Source organism: Pinus tabuliformis, chromosome 9 (genome assembly GCF_031772625.1).
Source record: "Pinus tabuliformis cultivar Carrire ecotype Pingquan chromosome 9, CPIR1, whole genome shotgun sequence".
Taxonomy (NCBI): Eukaryota; Viridiplantae; Streptophyta; class Pinopsida; order Pinales; family Pinaceae; genus Pinus; species Pinus tabuliformis.
In genome coordinates this window covers 302,318,279-302,338,676 of record NC_142307.1, presented here as the reverse complement: position 1 = coordinate 302,338,676, position 20,398 = coordinate 302,318,279, and the positions used below count along the sequence as shown (strand labels likewise).

Genomic DNA, 20,398 nt, shown 5'->3' with positions numbered 1-20,398 from the left:
AGCGATCTCATAGCACTCATACTGATGAGAAGGTTGACCTTCATTCTTAACCTATGATAATCCCCGTGAAGCTCTAAAGAAGTCACGGGAGATGAAATCATCCCATGTGATGCCCTGTACTCCAAGCTGATGAACCGCCAAAATCTTAATAAGAGAAAAATGATAGACACTGTTAAGTTGCTGCTGAGGTGTTTTATGCTGCACAAGGGTGGTCATCCTCTCTATGTTCCAGCAAATGAAATACAGAATGTTCATCATCCGTACCCTGGTGAAATGCATGAGAAACCTGATGTGATAAGCATAGAGACGAGAGAACCGTCCCTCACAGTTGAAATAATTCATGATCAACTTCATCAGTTGAGCATATTCATCTATCAGATATCAGAATGGGAACACTCTCTTGAGCTGCCTCAAGAAACCAGTTTTAATGTATGGCTCATAATGCTGCCGGTCAATCTTCTGCTTCTTGTGCCATGGTTCTCCAATGTTCAGTATGCTGGTTGCTAATGAGACAGATTCTGGTGTAAGTGTGAAGGTGACACCGGCTAAGATAGCTTGATCTCCATGTAAGTGCAGCACAAAAAGACGAGCCAGCTCATGATGAAATTGAACACTAGCCACCTTTTGACAAAACTCATAGCATGACTGATGCTGAAAACAAAACATGGCAAGAGGGCAGGCCTGCAATTCTGTAAGGGTGGTCGGTTCTTCTCTAACATGTCTGCCACCTTTATGAGGCCTCTGGGGTGCCTATTCTTCCAAGGGTGAGTCACTTTGGGTTTCCACTTCATAGTCAGATGAATGCTCAGATGCCATGACTGCTATTTTTCAACTGCCTTAGAGAAAAGATGCTGGTGTAGGAAGACTGTGTTGAACTACTCTTTTTAGTGATGTATTCAAATTCTACCACCAAGGGGAAAAATGCAACAAGGGACTGTTAGGAAGGGGAGGGAAAAGATGAAGAGTTTAGGGAATATTAGGATACATTTTGTTTAGGGAAATGTAGGAGGGTTTTGGAAAGTTTATCTAAGGTAGGGTTTGGGGTTTTTACATTTGTAAAGGTGTGGAAGGGAATTGGGAATATGAGTTAGTAATTTTTAGGTATATGGAAGAATAAAATTCAGGAGAAATGAAATAAGGGAGAAGGGAGTGATGGAAAGAAGGGAAAAATGGGATGGAGGGAGAACCTTGGTAAAAAAACGATGAGTTTGCAACCCTAACAGCAATTGGCTTGAGGAATTTTAGAGGTGGGGTTTGAGAGTTTTTATTTCAACCAATAGCAGCTATAAACCACCATCACATTGGCACAAAAATGAATGAAACATTACGTTGTCAGTCCTACCTGGAAAATCCAAACGATTAAATGGCAATTTGGCGAAGTTTTGAACGAGTTTCGAGCTTTCAGGTGTATGCGCCGCGCCGCATACCCAACGCACCACACTCTGCCAATGCACCATTCCCGTTCATATTTGCACTGGACAATATCTCCCAATGCGCCGCGCCTCCCCAGTGCGTAGTGCCACCTGTTCTATGCGCTGCACCCGCCAAGTTTCCTCCAACTTCACCCAAAACATGCACTTGCTCACCCAATTGCTTTGAAATGTTACCTCTTTACTCTTGGCATTCAAAATGACCTTGACCCTCATGGAGAAATCTTTATAAAGACATGGAGACATGGTTTTGATTTTTTATTCTCCAAAACCCATTTTTTATAATGTTTGACATTGGCATTTTTTCACACTTTAATGCAACTCTGTTTTTCACACTTCCTTTTTTATTTTTTCACTGAAATGATGAAAGTTTTGGCAATTTTTGCAGGGACAGCTTACATGGCATTTGGCAAAGGAGACCAGGGTTGCGCCTGAATATTTGAAAAACTGAAAACTTTGAAAATTATTAAAAAATGACAAAATGTTTGACTTTTCTTCAAAACAGACTTTTGAAGGACAGCCATAATCCATCAACATGACAATGAAATTCATGAAATAAAAAACAAGTGTAGAACTTCCCTTTGGCCTGCTGGCATTATTAGACATTGTGAAGACACATTTTGTGAAACCCTAGACCTAGTGACTGAAAATAACTCTTGCTGATCAAAAGACATGAAAACTTGATTTTGATGAACAGACCTGAGCCAGCAGTGCATAGCATGAGGGGGATGAATGACAAAGCCCTTCCGTCAGATTATGGCATGCTCCTAATGGAATGCAACTGATCAAGCAAAATGGGACACCTAAAAATGGAATACAAAAAGAGTTTTGATCTCTGACGAAGGGACGACCAGACCAACTCTAACACATTCAGTTATCGCTAACTGATGAAGTAAGTCAACTGGGTGTTGGTGTTAAACTTTGGCATACTGACACTCGAAGAATTTAGCCAAATAGTATGCAATATCCTTATGTGTCCCAAGTCAAAATTAATCCTTCAGTATTGTAGAAAGCATTTTCGGATATGCTCGGTGGGAAGCATAAGGACTTATATGGATCGAGTCTAAAATAGTTTTTCTAACAACCAATTGGTTTGGTACATATTATCTACCTTAAAAGGTTAATAAATAGCCTCCACTTATACCATAATCAGATTTTTTTTCACATCTGACTGCTTGTTTAGTTTGTCGCCATATAAATTCCTTAGCCCTTTATTGCACTTGCTTCAATTTCCTCGAAAAAAATAAATTCTACCTGACTATAGGAAAATTCATATGCATAATGGAGTTTTTTAGTTTAAACTTCAAACTTTAATATGTCGCAGCTTAATTCTTCCTCCAAATCCAGTCATTAATCAAGTGCAATCTCCGCCGTTAGATCTGGAGCCCCCAGATCCTATGGTGTTTGCTCTTATCGCACGGTTGACTTGCTCAATCATTAGCCCAGGATGAGAGGCGGTTTTCTCTCTCATCCACTGGACACGCGTCATGCAATGTGTGGAATTGCTTGTTCTCTGCCAAATCCGCTTACCACCCAAAGTGCCTCCGATATTCCGCCGATTTCGGAGTGCGAGACCTGCCTTTCACTTTAGCGCTTTCCCTATGGTTTCCCAGCTTCCCATGCGACCGAGCGCTCGGGGAATTTCCTTCTCGGGGGGTTTTTCATCAGAAACGACCTCTGTTTTCTGATCCGAACTTCCTAACTGATAGTTTGCATCCTGTACAGTGTCCATGGGCCTTGGTCAGCGTGCTTTGACCGAGGTCCTCATCGTTCCTTGCTGGCTACAAACTACCATTGTTCAGAGGTCCTTCCTGATAGCTCTTTGTTCACAAGTTTTTGAAATCTATCCTGATTTGATACAGTCATAGCATTTTGATAATTTTCATGGATCCAATTCGAATCATGACCTTCCCACTAAAAAAAGCTTTTGGACCACCAGAAGTTTGTTTTCAAGCATCGACTAAGTGAGGATACAATTGTCTCACTTGTACAATCTCTATCCACTTTGCACTTCTCGGCTTGAACCCTTGAGCCCAATTCTGAGGTACTCAACATCTCCCCCGCGTGTCATCCTCACCTTCCTGCAATTCATTAAGATATTCAGGTAGCAAGTCATCAATAGAAGGCAATTGACTCTGTTGTTTGAGATCCTCAATTAGTGAAGGTTCAAATAATCTCAAGCAATCTGCATTTACAACTGAGTAGATCTGCATGTAAGCTAGTAGATCAAGGCGGAAAGAATTCTCACCAATATTCTCAAGTATCTTGAAAGGTCCATACCTGATAGGCTTTAGATTTTTACCTTCACCTTGCATCCTATCCTTGCTGATATATAGCCAGACTTGGTCACCAACTTGGAAACTATGCTCCATCCGATGCCTGTCATGCCTTGCCTTGTATTTGGCTTGGCTCTTTTCCAATTGTTCCTATACTGCCTAGTGGATCTCTTGGATTTTCTCAATGAACCTAGTTGCCCTATCTACATCACTGTGTCCCTCAACTGTGGTGTCTTTACCAAAAATAGAATCCAAAGGAGACCCCAGTTTGAAACCAAAACAGGTCTCAAAAGGAGAATCCGTGTAGAAGAATGTTTTTCTCTATTGTAAGCATGCTACACATAACATAAATGTTCATCCCAAATCTTAGAATGTTTTCTACAATATCCTTTGAGCAACTGGATAACTGTCTTGTTGACTACTTCAGTCTGGCCATCAGTGTGTGGATAAAAGCTTTTCTTTTCTTCAGTTTGGTGTCCATCAGTTCCCACAGACTTGACCAAAATTCCCCCACAAATCGGGTTTCTAGATTAGATACAATGGAAGTGGGTAATCCAAAATGAACATACATGTTGAAAGAAAAGTTTTGCAGTTTGTTCAGCTGTAATCTGTTTATTACAAGGTATCAAAATACACATTTTGCTGAACCTATCCACAACAACATACAGATAATCATGACCTTTCCTAGATTTAGGTAGTCCTCCAACAAAATCCATGGAAACACTTTCCCAAGGGTGAGAAGGAATTGGTAATGGAGTGTACAAACCTAGTTTTCTATTGGTGGGATTGCTTTTAGCACACATAGTACACCCTCTTACATATCTAGAAACTGTCTCGTTCATTTTTGGCCAATGACGAAATCTTTTCTGCTGTGCAACTGTTTTACTTACCCCAAAGTGACCTGATATTAGAGAAGTGTGTGCTTCTCAAATTATCTTTACTCTTTCAGTTTTTGGAATGCATAGCTTCCCACAATGTTATAAGATTCGGTCCTTTACATGATAATCCAATTCTTCTACTCGCTTGCCTTGATTTAAAGTTGCATATACATCTTTGAAATCTATATCTTGATAATATTGTTCAACGTAGCTCTCATGTAACACATAATTATGCTTAAGTATAGTAGATGCATTTATATTGGGTCTAGATAACATATCTGCAACTTTATTGTGTATGCCCTTTTTATATCTGATGACTAAATGAAACTGTTGTAGAAACCCCAACCATCTATAGTGTCTTGATTCCTGAAACTTAGTTTAGGAGTGTAGATATTGAAGTGGTTGATGATCAGTATGTATTGCTGTCTCTTTTCCCATTAAGTAATGTTTCCGCTTTTTCACACTCTGTACTAATGCATACAATTCTTTTTCATATGTAGGATAGTTAACTACTGCAGAATTAAATGTCTCAGAATGATAACATATGGGTTTATCGTGCTGCGTCAACACTGCTCCCATGGCATAGTCAATAACATCCATTTGGATCTCAAATGGTCTTTGAAGATCAGGTAGTGCTAGTATAGGTGTTGTACTAATCTTTTCTTTCAAGGTGTCGAAGGCTTTCTGCTGTTTTCCTCCCCACTGAAACACCTTGTTCAATCCTATTAAAGCATGTAAGGGAGCTGCAATTAAGGAAAAGTTAAAAATGAACTTTCTCCAATATTGTGCTACTCCTAAGAAGCTTCTAACCTCTGTAGCAGATTTGGGTTTAGGCCAGTTTACAATGACTGACACCTTAGAGGGATCTATCTTCAATTCACCACCCCCTACTATATGACCCAAATAATTCAAAGATGTTTTGCCAAATCCACATTTTGAGTGTTTAACATGAATTTTTTCTCTTTTCAAAACATCCAGTGTCTGCTTAACATGCTTTAAATGTTCTTCACATGTTTTTGCTAAATATCATAATGTCATCCAGATACGCAATAACAAAATCATCAAGAAAAGGTCTGATTACATAATTTATTAATCTCAAGAAAGTAGCAGGAGCATTAGTTAAGCCAAAAGGCATAACCAGCCACTCATACAATCCCTGCTTTGTTTTGAAAGAAATCTTCCATGCATCTTGTTCTGCAACTCTGACATGATGGGATCTACTTTGCAAGTCTATGCAAGGAAGGGGATAATGATTTTTAATTGTTATCTTATTCAGTGCTTAGTAATCAATGCACATTCTCCACGAGCCATCTTTCTTTCTCACCAAAACAATTAGTGACCCACATGGTGATGTGCTAGGCCTGATGAACCCTTTCTCGAGCAACTCCTACACCTGCTTCTTGATTTCAAAATTCTCTAAAGCAGACAACCTGTACATTCCAATGTTAGGCAATGGAGCATCTTGCTGCAAAATAATATCATGTACTATTTCCTTTTTGGGTGGCAGACCTTTAGGATCTTAAAACAAGATATCACACTCTGAAACAACTCTTTCTAAATCAGCTTGTTGTTTAGAATTACAACCCTCAAATACATTGGTTTTATTAGGTTTCCTTTCATTTACAACCATCAGTAAGAATTGTTTGAATGAATTTATCATTCGTTTCATCTACCCTGAGTTTATGAGAGTATAATTATTCTTGAGCTTGTGAGCTCTTACAAAGTATTCGATTCCATGTTTAACAAGTAGATACTTGTTCTCAACTCTATCGAAAATAGCTTTTCTGTCCTACAAGTAAGGACTTCCTAAAACAATTCCACATATATCCAAAGGAATTATGTCTAACTCAACCTCATCTACAAATGTTGACCTAAAAGAAAACTTGAGTTTGCATTGTCTAGTCACTTGTATTTGTGCTTTATCATTCAACCATCCTAATGGGTATGGTTTCTTGTGAGGTGTAGTTACTAATCCCAACTTCTTTACAATTGCTTCAGAAATTAAATTTACTTGTGAGCCACTATCAAACAAAGTATCAATCTTTTGATGCTTGGAAATAACTCGAATATGGAAAAGCTCATGTATTTTTCTCTCATTTTCTTCATCAATAGTAGATTGTGCAGGATTACTAGTAGATGCTTCATAGTTCTTACCTTTTATACCTGTGGCTGCAATAGTTGTTTCATCTCCTGAGTCTGACCCCAAATACTTTTGAATAGTTGTAGCAATCTTCTTCTTCTTTCCCTCGAACTTCTTAGGTCTCAGCTCCAGATGTAGAATCCAACAGTTCTCATCACCATACCCATCCTTTTTATAGTGAGTGCATGAAGCCTTGCTTTTCTGTGCAGTGTTAGCCTTCCTTGCTTTCCATTTCTTCTTTCTTTTCTCCTTATTCTTACTTGCAGTGGGTTGGGATGATCCCCCAACTTCTGGACTTCCATTCTTTCCTCTAGCTTCTATATGAGTAGCTTGTATAGATACCTCATCTATACTAGTGGGATTAAACATGAGGATAGTGTGCCTCATGTAGCTATGTAGACCACCGATATACTTCAACAGAGTCTCAGGTGAGTCTAACGAGATTCCTAGAGTCAATGCTCTCTTTCTAAATTCCTGAGTGTATCCATGTACACTTTTCCCTTTCAACTGTCGAAGAGTTTTCCAACTCATCATGGCTTGTTGTATGTAGGCCAATGGATAGAACTGCTTTTTGATTGTAGAAACAAATTCACTCCAGATAGAGATAGTCTTATCATGTCTCTTCAGGTCAGCTTAGGTCCTACCTTCCCACCAAACCAAGGCAGTGCCTCCAAAGCATAGGCTTGCCAGCTGAATCTTTCTATTGTCTAAGTCGATACTCTGCATTCTGCAATAAACATCAATTTGTCTAATCCAATTGTCTAGCTTTTCTGCATTCAAATCTCCATCATATATAGTTAAATCAAATTTAACATCTAGTTTAATCAAAGATGCCTTCTTTTCATTTTCAAGGCTATTAGGAGGTGTGAGAATGCTTTCTTCTTTCCCTTTACCTTTTGAGTGGTCATGGAATTGAGACTCATCTTCTCCTTTGTCCCTTTTGGAGCCTGACGAATCTCCATCATTGTGTTTTCTAAAGTCCCTATACATTTCCTCTACCATGGACTTTATGGCTAGGAAAATATCTATGAATTGAGGGTCTGACCCCATAGAACCTTCTTCTGAAATTATCTTCTGAGGGTAGACTCTCCCTAATATAGGATTATTTTTGACCAACTCTCCTTTTCCTAATTTGAGCTTTGATCTAGTTAGCATTCAACAGCTAAATCCAACACAAGCTTGTCTAACTTTAACAACCTAAGGCTTTGATACCACTTGATTTGAAAATCACTCGTGAGTGACCTTAGTTAATTAATTAATGAATGAAGGTATTACTGACTCACGTGTTGTTGTGTGTCTATGTTATCTTAGGCAACAAATCGATCAGATTTCAAAATACACAGACACTGGAAAATGGAAAACAGTAAGAGGAACATAGTAAGCAAATGCAAGAACATAACAAATTAATAAGGAGTTCACCCTATCCTCTAGGGCTATGTCTTCGGTTGAGCTTTTAGTGGTGGCCTTCTTTTATTGTGTCTTTGAACAGAGTTTTACAAGGAGGAGCTCAATCTGAGTCTCCTGGAACAGATGATGCTTAGCAGGGTGGTACTTGGATTCCCCAAGCCACTTGAGTTCATAGACTCTTCCTTACCAATTATTGACCTCAAATGGTCTTAACGGGATGAGTCCAATTTGGTACTGAATTCTTGAAAGATATCCTCACAGGGATTGATCGAACCTCTCAAGCCTTCTGTTTGCTCGATGCTGCCTTAACTCTGGAGGTCAAGTTGGCTCTCTGTTCTCAGCTTTTTCCTTTTCTCTGTTCTGGCTCTTTGTCTCCTTTCTTCTCAGTCGCTTATTCGCTTATTCTCCGTCTATTCATTCATGGATTAAAGCCAAGTTGTATCATGACTGTTCGCTTCCTCTTCCGCCCCTTCGGATTCCCTGCTATTGTTCACTTGTAGTTCCTTGCCTCTATGTCATCGCCACTGTGTAAAGTCTCATAGGGAAGTGGCCACTTGTACTCTCACGAACTGCGCCAGCTCTTCCTCAAACGGTATCCTATGGTGTTCGCTCCTATCGCGCGGTGACTTGCTCGTCCATTAGCCCATGATGAGAGGTAGTTTTCTCTCTCATCCGCTGGACACGCATCATGCAATGTGTGGAATCGCTTGTTCTCTGCAAAATCCACTTACCACCCAAAGTGCCTCCGATATTCTATCGGTTTTAGAGTGCAGGACCTGCCTTTCGCTTTAGCACTTTCCCTATGGTTTTGCAACTTCCCATGCGACTGAGCACTCGGGGCCTTTCCTTCTCGAGGGGTTTTGCATTAAATGGCCTCCGTTTTCTGATCCAGACTTCCTAACTGCCAGTTTGCATCCTGCACGGTCTCCATGGGCCTCGGTCAGAGCGCTTTGACCGAGGTCCTCATTGTTCCTTGCTGGCTACAGACTGCCACCGTTTAGAGGTCCTTCCTGATAGATCTTTCTTCACAAGTTTTTGAAGTCTGTCTTGATTTGATACAGTCATATCATTTTGATAATTTTCATGGATCCAATTCGGATCACCTATGGTTTTGTGCATTGATTTCGCAAATGGTTTTGTGTATGATGGTTTTTTGACCATGGTATTTTGTAGATCCAGTCAAGGGAACTATGGTTATTTTCTAATCCATGGTTAATGGATTGGGGTTTATGGATGCTTCGACATGCATATATATGTATTATAACATTGAAAGATACATAATAAAAAATTAATATGGTAGTTATGGTTTTGGGAACCGAGGGAAAATATTTGTGTATATCTGTTTTATGTTTTATGATCTTTCCATTATTCTTTTTCCGTTTTTAAAATTCATATAGAGGTAATTTTTTTCTAGGGTTAAAATGTACAGAGTGTTGAAGGAAATGTAACTAGGTTTGATCTTCATAAATGTAATTTTGATATTTGTATTTATTCAAGAAAAGAAATATTATTTTAATAATATATTTCAATGAGTTTCTTTCTCATTGAAATAGGTCTAACACTAATTAAAGTGCTATAGGAAAGTCAAATAGTCAAAAGAAAAAGGTTGAATACCTTAAAGGCATGTTACACCTTGTATAAATAAGTATTCAATTCAACAGAATACCTCCAAGCAAATTCAAGTCTCCTCCTATGCTAAGGAATCATCATGGCACCATCAAGAAGCTATTTTACGCATGTTGCACCACCATCAAACTATCTGAAATCTACTCTTCCATTTGGCCTACAAAAAATAAACTATTTAGCCTACATGTCAGTGTAGAGGAGGGATAGTCCTCTATATATAGAGGTTTTCAACTCCCTCATAAAGAGGCAAACGGAAGTTCTGAAATAAGTGAAGAAGACAAGCTGAGAAAGAATGTAAGGGAGCCTCCAGTGCGGCGAGGAAGGGAAGACAAAATCAAAGATTGGAAGGCTATTCTTAGGGTCATATACAACCACATGTGTGAATGAAGAAGGTATATCTGCAACTATAAGAATAGTAATACTTCAATTCAATCCTTATCAGTTTTTGGGTTAAAGTTTGAGGTCTAAAAGGCCTCCCTCTAAGAGTGTAGGAGAAGCCCTCACAAATGAAGGAAGAAGGGACAAGAACGAAGTTGAAGGGACTGTCTTCTATGGTATAAAATAGTCACATGTGCAAGAATCACATCCCTTTATGAATTCATAACAAACCTACATTACAATAACCCAAGTTAGTTGATTTCTTGATAGAATAAAGGAACCGTCATAAGAAGGGTCTCATCAATAGCATATTCTCTAGAGAAAGAGAAACAAGGTTACCAACAAGTTGAAAGAAGAACAAATTGTCGAAAGAAGTGTCAGAATATATGGTGTAGAAAGGAGTGAAGACTTGACCTCTGCTTGGAGGATCTCCTTGTCAGGGGTATAGGGTTTTTCATTGATCATTATAAGCTTTAATAAGAGAAATTCATTAAAGGGTTCTCCTCTCAAGAGAAGATAGATTTTGGTCCTGGTAGATAGCCAACATATCGTGTCCTTTCTTTTATGCTTTTTTAGCAGTTTGATGAAGCACACACATATGCACTAATAATAGGAAAAAGAAGCATAAGATAACAATATAAGTAAAGACTCTTCAAATTGTTATTAAGTAACAAATAATCACACTACACTACTTTGCCCTATATCTTCAACATGCTATTAGAGGGTAGGTTACACATCAAGGATAGGGTCACTCATCGAGGGGAAGCGTTTACAAAGTTGAAGCATCAAGCCAAGAAATCCCAATCACTTTAAAGTCAAGAACGGTATACAATCCATCATTCATCAAGAAGGTCTATAAATATAGAAGAAGAGCCTTATATAAAGGCACCTACAAAGGAGAGCAGATTGAAGCAGGACCTACATCAACCTACAGGTCTTAAAGAAAACATCATCACCAAGCAAGTCCACTTGGAGAAGGCAACTTGAAGAACATTAAGATCCCAAGAAGAAAAGTTGTCAAGAATTCAAGTAGGAACAAAATCCATTACATCTCAAAATATATCAAGTATGTACATGTCCCCTTCTGAATATACATCAATGTCTTTTTGCAAATAAAGAAATAAATTGGTAGTTACCAATAAATTCTTGCATGGAAGAAGAGGACTCATCTACTACTCAAGGATAATAAACTCCTAGATAATGTCAAAGGGAATATCACTATCGTTGCTAAGGAACATACCCAAGCCTTAGACAAGTACAATAAGGATGAGCCAAGAGCTCAAAGGATTATGATAGAATCAATCAAAGACACTCTCATTCCTTATGTCTCCAAGTTTGAGACAACGAAAGAAATTTATGATAAGCTATTAGAGCTATTCTCACTATCCACAACCAGAGAAGAAATATCCCTGAGGAATGAATTATACAAGATGAAGATAACAAAGGAACAAATATCTCCCTACTTCATGAAAATATCTAAAATGAGAGATCAACTTCAAGAGCTTGGAGAAGTCACGTCTGACAAAGAAATGACAACTGTAGTACTCAATGCTCTACATGAGGAGTGGAAAAACTTCACATCTAGCATACATTCCAAGAAGGAAGAAACCACTCTCAGCGAAATGTGGTCTCTATGCAAAACAAAGGAAACTAGAATTAAGGCAAAAGAATATGTGGGATCTAAGGAGTGAGCATGTTCTACCATAGCCAAAAGAAAGGGAAAATTTGGAAAGTTTTGTCCATGAAGAACAAACAACAAAGTCATGTCCAATATCCAATGTTTTGGATGCTAAGAATATGGAAATTACAAAAGGAATTTCCCTAAGCTTAAAAAGGATAACAAAAACAAATGAAAGAGGGAAGAATCTCACTTGACTCAAGAAATGAAAGAAGAAGGAAAGAAGCAAAAGAGGAAAGACCCTTGGGATCTCTAATATGACTAGGTCAAACCTTTTACTTGTAGACTTCTTTCAAAGTTTTGAGTAGAATAGTAGCATGTAGGAATAAATTAAAATTGCATGACTAGAAACATCGTCTAGAATCTAGCAGCATGATGTACATAAAGTTCTAGATACTCATGTAGATGTAGTATTTATGATAAGAAAAAAAATGCATAAGTAGAAATATATTCGAGAATATAGGAGAATGGCATATATAGATGAAGATATTCATTTAGAAGAAGCATACCTAGTATAGAACCTCATACATGTTGAAAGAAAATTGATCATGATAAGAATCTTAGAAGACCTACATCATCAAGAGGAAGGAAACATTTGCAAGGAAAGGATCTTTAAGATCCTATGATGGAATCTTCCAAAGAAGGTTCATAGAGGAAAGTAGATGTCTCATTGGAAATCCCATTCATGGGTTTCAAGAAAATAATGATATTCAGGCAAGATAAGATGAAGCAAGAAGGGCCACACCCAAATATGATCAAAGGAGAATCAAGATGAGGTATTTATGCATCAAATTTTAAGTCATGTTATCATTTGTATGTTACTAAGTCATGGGTATAGTTCTATAACATGATCAAGAATGAAAGAATCTCTTTCACCAAGAACATGCTCAAAGGAATGTACCACAATGCAATGATGGTCAACAAAACAATATGCTCCCATAAGGAGCATAAGATTATTGACTAAGAAACAAGAAGAAATGTTGACAAGTCTGGAAAAAAGGAAATGAAGCAATGCTCTCACAAGGAGCATTAGATGGTTTACCTATCTATCTAAGAAGAAGCCAATGAAGAAAGATATCAAGCATGTGAAGAAAACAATGATCACCAAGAATCATTATTTGACAAAATGCCTTGAAAGATATATTCCAAAAGAAGGCAAGGAACTCACTGCAGAGGTAGCGTGCCCAATTAAACTGAGCCACCTCCACACATTGGGCCGCTAGATCTACGACGAGCCTCAGTTATTCATGGGAGCAACACTTTCACATGACCTTCCATACTAATATTTGTGTGGCCACTTTGACCACAGGGTCAGAAATACTTGTAATTGTATAGCCGTGTGGCTTATTTACTAATCCAAACTTCTTCTTCATGGCCTCCGCGAGGGCCAGTTTACCTGCCTTTTCACCAAACACCATAGCCGGATTCTCCCCTAAATATAGTAGCGTCATGATCCTATGGATCAGTCTATCAGTGATGGGTATTGGCTCCTCCATCCACAGACACCCATCATGTACCAAGAACAGTAGCTGCTTGATTACCAACAAGGTAATGGGTGTGTGATTGTAGTGCGGCACCCATAGCAGGTTGAGCAAGCCTGCCTTATCCACTCCTTTGAGCCACTTCCGCAGTTCCAACGCGATCATCCCAGTGGTCTTATGGAGGACGCAGTGCATCAACTGGTCTATCACCAAGTGAGGGAATCGCTCAGTGTCAACTAAGTCCCAGTCCTACAATTTCAACATTAGAATCTGCCCCAAGCATGGTCCTTCAAAAACAATCTTGTCCGGCAACAGAGGTGTGGACATGGTGACCTTGCACTCGTCAATGTCCTTCGGCACCTTGGCCTTGCCCCTGTGCAGAGGGACGTACTCAGGAAATTTAGTAATGGGGTCAGACCTCTCAACTTCAACATCCTCCATTTATATCCAAAGATCCTCATCTTCCATTGGGATATCCTTAATTTCTTCCTCCTCTAGTTCTACGTTAATGGTTTTGCCCTTTTCTTAAGCAGTGGGCTTGTCCTTCGGTAGGTTTCTCCTAGGTGACTCGCACACCAGTGGTGTCGTGGTCTGATTTCCTTTCTTGCCTTTCACGCCTTCCTCGGTAGGGGTAGGCCTTGGTCTAGGCGACCGTGGCGACTTGGTTATCTCTACAACCTCTAGAGTAGTTCCCTCTGTTTCCATAGCAACCTTTGGCACATCCCCTTCGATTGTCACTACTTCCCCAATATCTACGATTTCTTTCATTGTCGACATGACACTGTTCAACAGTTCTTGTGTCTCCTTTGGCAATTGCTCAAACACCGAACTCGCTATCAGAGCTTCAAAGAATTCATGGTTCATATGCGTCTGAGAGCTCAACAACTCAATTCTCAAAATTCCAAGTGTTCTTCGTTGGGCAGCCACATGTAATTTATAGGCCATTTTGAATTCAAATTGAACCGTTCCCCCCAAAATCAGTTCATTAATGCTAGATTGACGGCAGATTTTCAAGGATCTTGCCCATAAATTTCATCTTAAATGTCCCCCCCCCCCCCCCCCCCGCTCCATTTGGTTGTTTTTTCATCTTCAAATCATGAAAAGTTACTTTAACAATCACTTTCCAACTGACCTGCGCGGTTTTAACCCAGGTGGCATAACCTTCTATGCATTTGTGTGGTCTCTGTGACATCTCCTCATTCCACGTAGTTTCTTCATCGTGCAGCTCCACAACTCGGGCAGTGTAGTTTATGTTAACACCCAGGTTGTTCCCTATGACTCCCAAGAGAATACGGCCGGGGTAACCACTAACCAATCTTTGGATCACAGCTTCTAGCCAAACTGTGATCAGAGAGGGCTCTCTCTTTATGATTTGTCTCTGTTATGATGATGTTTTTAGGCTAGCTATTATGCTCAGGTTTTGGTTTATGTTTTGGTTGAAGGATTTCTTTTAGGTCTTATGATATAGTGTTTAGATAGTGAAATACCATTGGGCAATGGAGTCTGGAGTTGTGAAATGATTTGATACGCTGGATTGGTGGTGTTCAAACTGCAGGTCCTATTGTGTATTTTAGACAAACAAAATTAGCTTAAATGGTGATGTATGTCAACCAACAGAAAGCAATTAAGAATTTTCTATTAAGTTGGTGAGGTGAAGGTGAACACACTGCACAGGAGCAAAACTTGAATTCCTGTGACAAAGGCCACTGTGAAAGGTGTATTCTGAAAGTGCAGCAATTAAGAATTACACTTATCTAGATTACAGCTGAAGAAAACATTCATAAACAACGCAGATTGAACTCAGGGTACTCAGTGAATAAATCCTGAAAGTTATTCTTTTTCATTGTTGCTTAGTATTGAAAATCAGACAACATATATGGATTTTAACAAAACAACTAATTGACAGAGAGAGTTACAGAGACTTATTGTATGGTGAAATACTCAGGAATCCAGCAGTTATCAACAGACGCTAGAACGCATCCAACACTTCAGAAATCCGAGAAATTCCATCGCTTTCTTTATTAAACTTCTGAAAGGATTACAGCATAAGAATTTCTTTTGGAGAAATCAACAACAACCCTTGCAAGCTCATGCGAAGGGGGCTTTATAGGAATGCGTATACAAAATATCTAAGGCATTGAGTCATCTGAGAGAGAAAATATCTTCAAAAATATGTTCAGAAAGTAGAGAAGAAGTTATTACAACTTTAAATGCAGCATAAATGCCCTTTATGTCTGTCAGAGGATAATTTTGACCTTTGGAGGTCATTGAGTAGGTTGCAACGCTTAGCTTTAATGCTGATAAATGCGCTTTTATTTCTTGTTGCGCTGTATTTTTTCGGCCCTGCCAGCTGTAGTATTCTATCTCTGCTTTGTTGGCCGATCCATCTGCTGAGTTGGCTCAGCTTTAATCCGCCGTGCATGCTGATTTTGTTAAACTTTGCTTTGCATGACCACTGATATTTTTAAGAAACAAAATTGTTAAGTGACTCCCTGTTTACAAAATCTTCTGTATTGCGTTTGTCCACCATTCTTGCGTAGGGAGTTGATGCCTAAGAATAGCATCCATTGTCTCCTCTGCCTCTGTGTACTTGAAGAAATTGGGAGCCACCCCAAACAGGTGATTGATCTCATTCATTATAAAAAACAGATTCTCGACCCTGTTGTAAAGAGACTGTCCTGTGGCTGGCCCTGTTTCCTCTGAGGTGCTGGGCTTATCATTGATCTGGCTAGTGGCAAATGTATTGACCCTTTTAGCATACTGGTCATGTGTGAACAATCTTCCTGCGCTGTTCAGTAAGCCAGGGAGTCCTCTGCTTTCTAACACTTGAAACTTTTTCAAAAACTTGTTCACCTCAGTCTGCATATCTTGGGTTCTTCTCTCCAATGTCTGCACTAAGTTTCTCAGTGTGAGAACCCTTTTGACCATTTGGATAGTCTCAGTTCTGTTTGTAATTCCCATGGTAGCCAACTGAGAACTTGTTCTATGGTTAAGTACATTGATCATTCTGGTGGCCACTTCAGGCATATTGCCCAATGAAGCTCTTGATCTGTAAATCTCCTTCTGTGCCTTTGGGATGAGCTCTAATTGCTCATGGATTGTCTCAATATATGGCCATTGCTCATTGATAGATTGACCAATGTTAGCCCACAGCACTATTTTAATCTCAGCCACCACCTTGTCTAACTTGAGCTCATTCTCTAGCTCTTTGATCTTGTCTTTGAGGGCTTTGATTTCCCTGCCCTTTTCTGCCACATCTCTCTTTGATTTATCATGTCTGTCATTTACCTTGGCCAACTTATCCCTGGTCTCATTTAACTCTGTCATTTGAGCTTCCAGGATTCGGATTTCATTCTTCAGCTTTTGCATATCCAGGCTTTGGGCCTGCTCTGTAGTTGTTGGCACTGCTGAAGTAGATGTTGCTATCTGTTCAGTCTGTTGAGGAGGAGGAGCAGTGATAGGAGCAGTTTCCTCAAGATTTACGATTTGAGGAGGAGGCTGAGAGGTCTGACCCTCTTCTCTTTGTTTTAATGCTGCTTGCAATGCTGCCTTTGCAGCCTCTGATTCTCCTAATTTCTCTTGTGCTTGAACAAGCTCTTTATAAATGGAGATCAACAAATCTGTGGTATCTTTCTCCTGCCTTTGTTGGGCTACCTCATCTGTCTGAGGGTGCATGGTGGCTGGGAGTTTGATTTTCTTTCTCATGGCAGCCATGTCAGCATCCCTCAACTTCAAGATTTCCTGTATTCCTAAAATATCTTTGGGATCATGCCCAATTTCAACGATTATGTCTTCCAGGGACCTTATTCTGTTGTCCTTCGCCTGGGATGATGCCTTCTCCAATTCCAGTTGAGAGGCTGTGGCATTGAGGCTGCTCTTTAGCTTATAATTTTCCAATGTTTCATCTGCTAAGGAGGCATACACCATCTCACCAGTTTGTTTGTGAAGTTCAATTTTGTCCATTGGGTGTATGTCTTTGGCCATGACCTCCAGGTTGGTCCTGAGGTAATCTGAGGCAGATTGGGGCTGCAGTGTTGTGGGCAAAAAATGGCTCATAATCATTTTGCCTTCACCTACATCAAAGGCAGACATAAGTCTCTGCTGATTAGTAGGAGCCATGTTTAGCAGGTGATTGTACAGCTATATTTTGATAGGATCATTCCTCCTTTTGATGTCTATAAATTGTTGTTTGATGCTTATTTGTCCTTCTTTTTGTTGGCTGGAGGAGCTGACCTCCCCTCCCATAGTCCTGTCCTGTTCCTGCTGGAAGGAACTTGCTGAAGCTTCTCTGCTGGGTGGGCCCATGCCCAATGCCTGTCTTATTGCTATATCCTCCTCTGAAAAATCATTTAATCTTTGTCTCTTTTCTCCCTGGTCGATAGATGAAGTGAGGGGAGTTTCTCTATCCCTCTTTCTGCTTAAGTCCTCCTTTTGAGGAGTTTGGAGGACCGAGGCATCAGTGGTGACTTCTGGCCTAGGAGGCACTATGTTCTGAGCCTGTTGCTCAGTGGAAGTTGGAGTATCAATTACTCTCTCCTGCTGTAAGGGCTGTTGTCTGTCATGTTTCCCTTCTTCTTGCTGCAGATCTTGTTGCTGTTGTTGCTCTTCTTTATCTGTCTGCTCTGTCTCCATTTTCTTTTCTTTGCCTCTGCTGGATATATTCTCAGTGGCCTTGGTAGTTTGCTGCTTGGCAGTTGAGGAGGATTCAGCTGCTCCCGTTTGTGTACTTGGAAGTGTGAATACCTGTGAACAAAGCTCAAGGTCAGCCAACTTCTTTAGATTCCTTACTGCCCTCAGATTTAGCTCTTCTTGTGATACAGGCTCTTCTAGGGTCCCTCTCCTCCATTTGTCTTGATTAGCATATTTTTCAATGTGAGGGATACTATGATGATCATAGGCAGACAACTTATATTTGAGCCTCCTCATTGTTATAAAATGATTAGGGTCATAGGGTACCCATATGAAACTGGTTTGCAGGCCAAGGGCCTCAAGCATTCTCTCTGCTTCCCTCCATCCTTGCTCCCTCTCATTATAGATAAAATGGCCAAGTTGGCTTTTCACTTTTAACTGTGCCTTTTTTCCTTTTCCTGAAAAATGAAGCACATCAACTCTGCCAAATTGCCTAAAGTACTCTAGGGCAAATAGCCTCATAGGCACATACTTGGGTAATTTGAAAGGAGGTAGATCACATCCATATATCCTGATGACAGTGTGGTTTTGGTAGAAGTACCAATCCCCAATGCTATAAACTTTGGACAGCTGAAGAATTCTCTGCATGTCATCAGTGAGTCTCGGAGGAGGTGAGCTCATCAGCATTGCCATAGTTGGATGGATGAACAGATCCATGAATTCACAGTAAGTGTATGGAGACTCAGGTGTAATGTGGAAGACAGATGACCAGTAGACCACTGATCTGGGATTGCCTTGGGCATCCATTCTTTTGATTGAAAAGTGAAACTTCTCATGTCGATGGTACAAGATCAAATGGTAAATGTAGGAGGTGTATCTAAACATCCTATCTCTCCTTAAATTAATCAATTGCTCATGAATCTTGTCTGATATGTAGGTGGCGTAGTCATAGCAGATTGGTGACTTGCCAGGAGCAAACATGAGCATTAATACCAGCACAGTTGCATCAATATGCTCAATTGAACTATATCCCAAGATGGGAGAAATCATATCTGCAAGGTCTCTGCCCAGCTCATTGAGGTATACATGAAGAATTGGAGGGCCCATCACAATGTTAGTTTTGATGTATAATTGATTAAATTTGGCAATTTGAGCATCTGTGAGTTTATCCCCTTGTTTTATCAAATTTACCAGTGATAAAGGAACCAGCTTCTTCTGAGGGTTGAAGCAAAGCATGTCTCTGATAGCTTGAGGGGTAACATAGAAAAGTACTGAACCAGATGGGTCAACAACAGCTCTCTGAGAAACATCATATTGTTCAGCACAGAGGTGGATTAGTTCAGGGAACTGGTTGACCTGAGGGAGCTTAAAAATAGGGAGGAAAGAGTCCCATAAGCCCAATATATCTGTCCCATTTTCATGCTTGGCTTTCAACTCATTCAACAGCTGAATGTGGAATTTGCTGCTCATAAGCTTCTCTTCTGTAATTTGGTAATCCATATCTGCCAAGGTTTGCCATTTCAAGTTCTTTTGAGGGGCATTCAGAGGTTGAACATTTAGTACTACAGGTGTCTCCATTGTAAAAGAGGATTTTGGGTTGAGTGCAAAGTGATTTTGATTGAGCAGGACAGTACAGAGGAATGCCTCTGTACCAGGGAGGTGAGATTATCAGGAACAGAGAGTGGCTCTGGGAAATAGCAGTTGAAATACTATTTATAGTGCAACTAGGACCAATGTTTGGCCTTTCCTTGTCTCTCTCAGTGGTTAAATTTGATTTGAATGAGTCTGTCGCGATTGCGCAGACAGAACTTAGTTTTTCAATAAAATGTAGGTAAAACAAGGCTCGGCTAGTAGTTTTCGAGGTGGTAGTTGACAATAGAGGCTCTGCAGGGGGAACTCGCTGGTGAATTTATGAGTTTTAGCGTCCTTTAATCTTTCTGAGTGATTTATAGACAATTCCAGGCGTACGGAGGGAAGATAACGAGAAATACCTGGCAAACAGCAAGCGGAGGTCGTATATGCAGGCAGGATTGGTGCTCCGGAGGTCCCCTGGTCAGGTTCTGCAGGTTGGTGGACTGCGGACGTAAAAATTGCATGCAGGCGCAACAAACTCTTTTTGGAAGAAAAATGGAAAAAACGCGAAATTTCACTATAATATTGGTTTTTTGAACTTTTGGCGCGTTTTTCTGCTGACGTCAGCATGACGTCGTAGGTGGGGTCAGGGTCAGATGACGTCAGCATGACGTCATCAGGCCAGGTGGCGGGCTCTGATTGGTCCAGGGGGATGATGAAGTGGCATGACAGATCGGCCAATGGTTGAGCGCAAAGGTTGACGTGACGACATCGTGGCAGTGACGTGGGGTGACGGGGAGCTGACGTAGTATAGGCGGGGAAACAAAAACCGGAAACCGCCAGTGGTTTCATATCGCACCGCTCATGGTACGGGGGAGGTATCTGTCAGACGTACCTCCGACG

The 20,398-nt window shown here is 40.1% G+C and overlaps 1 pseudogene; it reads right to left on the bottom strand.

Moving 5' to 3' along the window:
* The window catches only part of LOC149148415 (putative protein phosphatase 2C 27 pseudogene), a 68,039-nt pseudogene extending 54,304 nt beyond the window's left edge, over positions 1-13,735 (bottom strand).
* Between the last annotated feature and the right edge of the window lie 6,663 nt (positions 13,736-20,398).